Consider the following 6132-nt stretch of genomic DNA (forward strand, 5'->3'; position numbering starts at 1 on the left):
CTCAGTAAAAGCCACTGAGCTATTGAGGAGAACTTTGAAGTCAGAATCACATTCAATCATGTTAACAGAGATCAAGTAGACAGAGTTGACTCCAAGCTGGCTGAGAAGACAGGAAATTGACAATTATTTAACCCATCAACCTTGGATATTAAACAACAGGTAGTCTTCCTATAACAAAAACATTGTGGAGAATCCGCGTATTTATTTACGTACTTACATATTTATCTTTTATGTGTGGATTTTTTTTTTTTTTATCCTCACCGGAGGACATTTTTCCATTTTTTGTTCAGGTAGAGTGGGAGGGAGAGAGAGGAACAGAGAGAGAGAGGGGAACATCGATGTGAAAGGGACACATCGAGTGGCTGCCACCCGCACAACCGACCAGGGCCGGGGACAAACTGCAACCGAGGTACGTGCTCTTAGCGGGAACCGAACCCGGGTCTCTCAGGACCGCAGGCCGACGCTCTAACCGCTGAGCCAAACTGGCCAGGGCTATGTGTGGATTTTTAAATTTAATTTTTCATCACCATTTATCCCCACTATGCCCTCTTCCACCTCCACCCATCTCCCTGTACCCCAATAATCACCACACTGTAGTCTGTGTCTGTGAGTTCTTTTTCTCCTTCTTTTTTTTAATCCTCACCGGAGGATATTTTTCCATTTATCTTCGGATAGAGTGGGAGGGCGAGAGAGAGAGAGAGAGAGAGAGAGAGAGAAACATCGATGTGAGAGACACACATTGACTGGTTGCCTCCTGCACGACCCTGACCAGGACCCCTGAACCGCAACCGAGGTACATGCCCTTGACCGCAACTGAACCCAAGACTCTGGTCCTCAGGCCAACGCTCCAACCACTGAGTCAAACTGGGCAGGGTTTTTTTTCTTTTTTGCTCAATTCCTCCAAGAATCTGATGTTTTTAAAAAACATGCTGTGAACTTTACTTCCTGGAAGATGGGGTACTTGTACATTTCGTAGGGTGGCTCTAATGCCATGGTGAGCAAACCAAAATCTAAGCTTGCAGATGCCTCAGAGTTACAAGATCAACATGCTGAGGACAACCAATCTCAACGGGCCAACTAGGCTTTAAGTTACAGCCAATCAAGTCATTTCCCTTCTTTGCTTCTGTCCTTCCTGACTCCTTTCAAGAAGTGCTACTAGCCATTTGTGGTTTGGGAGCTGCCCGATTGGAATTTGTGTTCCAATAAATGCGTAAAATTTGTCATGTGCCTCAGTTTATCTTTTAGCAATCCTTGACATGTGCTTGTGAGTTCATTTATCCAGTTTTAATGGCTCGGTCTTGTGCTTTACACAACTCCAGTGAGTCTCCCTCCTGGATGTGGCTGGCTCGACCGCTCGGTGTTTCCTCGAGTGTGCTGCTGCCTCCGTGACCCTGATTAGCCCCCGAGTGTCTGCTCACAGCTTGTCCCGTCTTTCCAAGCAGGCTGTCAGCCTTTCAATGTATCTTCCCCAGTGAATTAGATTTTCAAGGCCTTTGGTCATGTCTGCTATTTATCTCTGAACTCCTTTCATTTTGCCCACGTTTCTCATGAAATGAGACGGTCAGGACTGAATACATTACTCACCAGCATCGAACTAAAGAAACTTACTGCCTCCTGAAACTATGATGGGATTCCTTGGGCTATGCTTTTTTATTACGTCTTTAAAACCCATCTCCCAAGTAAGACTTGAATATAAGTTTTGGTCTACTAATAATATCAATTGCATTTGTGTTCCCTGAGTTTTTCCTTCTAGTTCAAATTCTTGGTGGAAAGATTTCTCTAGATGGACTAGCTTCAATTTTTAATATCTGTATCATTTAATTATTCTTAATTTTTAAACGTTCAATTTTTTAAAAGTATTTTTCCATCTGAACACGACCGCTATTTTGCGTAGGTGAACATTAAAAAGTGCTTTTTAAAAAGTAAAATCTTTTAGGAATAGTCTATGTGAAATGGTCTTATTGAGAGAATGCCACATTAAATCTATTTATATGAATTCCTACAGATTGGTTTTTAAAAACAGGATGAAAAGGCATTAGAATTAACCTTTCGCTTTGACACAGCATCAAAATAACAAAGTGCTTTGCAATTGTATAGTCTTCCATTTCTTTGTCAGGAGAAACACGTTCTCAAGTGTACCAGAGCTAAGTGATTATTCTATTCTTGACTATTTGAATTATGCAGTTTATCTGGTTTTAGAATCTTTAGGTAGTGTGAAGTAATCAATAGAAATAATTTTCAAGAATATTATGAGTTCAATAGGGATATGGTCTTGGTGATTTCTTTAAGAATTAGAAAATACTCCATATGCAGTAGTAAATATGAAAATAATTTCACTGGTTCTAGAATGAAAAACAAACAAAAAACAAGCAAATAAAGAAACACCTTCTTCCCCACGCAGGAAGCCAAGGAAGACTGGGTAATCTCAGTCCACCAGACAGCACATGTTTCGCCAAAAGTAAGGCAACATACTTTCATTAAGAAAGGTCTTGTAACCACAAAAAAATAACTATCACAAACAAGAAGCTGTGATGTAACAAAGAAAATTGTAATTGCTGGGCCTTAAAAATTCTGTCAATTGTGCCTTTCGGATACTGAACATAATATTGATCAAAAGTGAATAGGATCGCAAAATAATTATACTGAAAGAAGCCAGGCAAAAGAGAGTACACGCTCTATGCTTTATATCAAATTCCAGAAAATGAAAACTAATCTAGAGCGACAAATATAGATCAGTGATTTCCTGGGAAAACTGAAGGAGGAGAAGATAGACTACCAAGGGGCAATGAGGAAACTCTGCAGTGATAAATATGTTTATTATCTTGTTTGTGGTGATGGTTTCACAGGTGTACACATGTCTAAATTCATCAAATTGCACACCTTAAGTATGTGCACCGCTAATGCACCTCAATAAAGCTGCTAAATTATACCTCAAAAAACAAAACAGTGAGTAGGAAAAAAATGTATTAATAAAGGAGAGATTATATCAGACAAATCTGGCAGGGGAGTATTTCCCTCTTTAAAAAAAGAAAATCACCTGGCCAGTGTGGCTCAGTGGTTGAGTGTCAACCCACGGACCAAGAGGTCACTGGTTCAATTCCCGGTCAGAGCACATGCCCAGGTTGTGGGTACAATCCCCAGTGGGGGGCATGCAGGAGGTGACCTATCGATGTTCTCTCTCATCGATGTTTCTATCTCCCTCTCCCTTTCTCTCTCTATAATCAATAAAGGAAAAAAATTTATTTTAAATCACAGGTCAGTCCCTGACAAAGAGCAACACTGATTGATTTCACTTAACTTTAGATTTTATTCATTTTCACCTAAAAGATTTCAGCACATACTATGTTCATTCCAAATGGTAGATCAAGTATAATAAAAATGGATTAGCACTAATCATCCTCCTAGGAAAGAATTCAATAAAAAGTAATATAACTCCTGTGCCTTTGACACAAAAGACATAGATGGAAATTAGTTTATTCTTCCCATGGATGGAGCAATAACACAATCTAATTTTAACTGGCTTATTATTGTCACTGTATCTAAGGACGTTACAGAGTATTTTTGAAAAATGCCATCAATAAAATTCTATGTTGATAGATTACAATCTATTGAAATCTCGTTTTCCACCTTTTGGTGACTCATTTTTTTTTTTTTTTAATGTTTTATTCTTTATTGATTTCAGAGAGAGAGAAAAGGAGAGGGAGAGAGAGAAACATCGATGAGAGAGAACATCAATTGGCCACCGCCTGCAGGTCCCCCACTGGGGATTTGGCCCACACCTGGGCACGTGCCCTGACCAGGAATCGAACTGGTGACCTCTTGGTGCTTGGGTTGATGCTCAACCACTGAGCCACACTGCTTGGGCTGGTGAGTCATTTTGATTTAAGACCTAACCAGCATAAGAAAGTTCCTAAATCTGTGTATGGGGTAAAGGTACTTGGAGGCTTTCCTCCTCAATAACCTAATTGTCAATTAACGTGAGGCCAATTTCAGACATTGTGATTAACCAGGGATCTTAGTTGCAAGTGACAGAAAGCCAATTCAAACCAGTATAACAAGGAGAGGGGAAGCATTGGTTCACAGAGCGGAAAAGGCCAAGGCTGAACTGCTTTTGGGCAGAGTAAGGCCCAGAAGGTAGAGTATTACCTGGATTCGGTCTCCCTTTCTCCTCTCTGAGTTCTGCGCTCTGCGTTAGTTTTGAGTTTTGTTCTCTGACAGGCCCTTTCCCTGGCATTTCCAGCTTCTCTCTCCTGCTAGTTCTATTTAAAACTCAGAAAATAAGTCTCATTGGCCATGTCTGGGTCATGTTTTCGTGCTTGCAACCAGAAGGATCTGTGTTACCTTATCTATAAGGACGAAGGAGGAGGAGGAGTGGTTCCCCAAAGGAAGATCAAAGGACTCTTACTGGAAATAGAGGAAACTGCTACTGGGCAAGCAAAACCCTCAGGAACCCCTGGTTACGTGGAACAACCCCAACTCTAATGTAGGCAGCAAAGATGAGAGAGACAATTCCCAAAAGGAGAGAGAGAGAAGGCAGGGCAAACTGAACAGCAGGTGTCCGCGTTTGTAAATGGCACACTGTGAGGTTCTATTTTATCGTGGCCCCTATAAATATACCTTGCACATCTCTGAAAACAGACGCAGGAAATGAATAAACATATAAATAAACAAACCAATGTCACCGTGGTTGCTGTATTCTAATGAAGAAACTCTTACAGTTTGTCCAGGTCCTGTCCTCTGGGCCCTACCTGCAGGAAATAGGAAAGCCAGGTGCTTGTGCAGGGCAGCCGCAGAGCTGTGCAGGTCTCTCTGACTTGAAAACAGAACAGTGAGTAGGTTTTCTCTGGGGCGAGCCCAAGTGTGAGGCCGCAGAGCATGAAAGGACCGGACTGGCACAGCATCTGCAGCACAAAGGTCACCTGGCTCTCGCCCATCTTCTAGGGGCCATGGAAGCCCCTGGAATTCTTTGTTTTTAATAGTCAGTCTTCATTTACAAACACAAGCTACTGCAGTTCTGACACTGCACTGTTATGTCAGCACCATAATTCTTACATGGCCTTAGTAGAGAGAAGGGCCCCTGAAACATAACTGAAATTGAACGTCTTTAAATCTTGACAAGTGGGAACATAAACATTTGACGTTTTTAACAGCTTTACTGAGGCAAAACTGACATAATAAATGGCATTTGCAATTCCTTGGTAACCAGCAAGGTTAAACATCCTTCCGTGTGCCTATTGGAAATCAATATATCTTTTTTGGTGAAGTGTATGTTCACATATTTTATTCGTTTTTTTTTAAGTTTTTTTTTAAGTTGATTTTTAGAGAGAGAGAAAATGAGAGGAAGAGAAACACTGATGTGACAGTAAAACAGTGATTGGCTGCCTCCTGCACACCCCCTACCTGGGATCAAGCCCAAAACCTGGGCATATGCCCTGATCAGGAATTGAACCAGCAACCTTTTGGTACACAAGACAACACCCAACCAGCCAGTCTATTTTGTTCTTTTTTTTTTTTTAGTTAGTATTATAAAAAATTATTATTTTTTATTGTTGAAAGTATTACAGATATCCTCCCTTTTTAACCCTGTTTTTTTCATTTTTTAAATTGGGGTTTTGGTCCCCAATTATTGAGTGTTAAAGGTTCTTTACATATTTTAGATACAATTCCTTAATCAGATGTGATATGCAAATATTTTCTCTCAGCCTGTGGCTTGTCTTTTCTTATCTTAACAATGTCTTTCAAAGAGTATAAGTCCTTAATTTGTATGCAATCGCATTTAAAAATTTATTTTATGGATCATGCTTTTGGTTTTGAATCTAAGAAATCTTTCCCTGATCCAAAGTCGCAAACACTTTTCTATATGTCTGTTTAGAAGTTTTAAGATTTTAGGTTTTATATTTAGATCTAGGATCCATTTTGAGTGAGTTCATTTTTATATATGACGTAAGCTATAAATAAATTATTTTTATTTTGATTTGCATACGGATATCTAATGGTTCTAGCACCATTTGTGGAAAAGATTCTTTCTCCAATAAACTGCATTTGTGCTTTGCTGAAAATCAAATAGAACTACATATATGTGGGTCTATTTCTGTAATTTCCGTTACGTCCCATTGTCTATCTCTATCTAGA

The sequence above is a fragment of the Molossus molossus genome, unplaced genomic scaffold (genome assembly GCF_014108415.1).
Source record: "Molossus molossus isolate mMolMol1 unplaced genomic scaffold, mMolMol1.p scaffold_m16_p_7, whole genome shotgun sequence".
In the NCBI taxonomy this organism is placed as follows: Eukaryota; Metazoa; Chordata; class Mammalia; order Chiroptera; family Molossidae; genus Molossus; species Molossus molossus.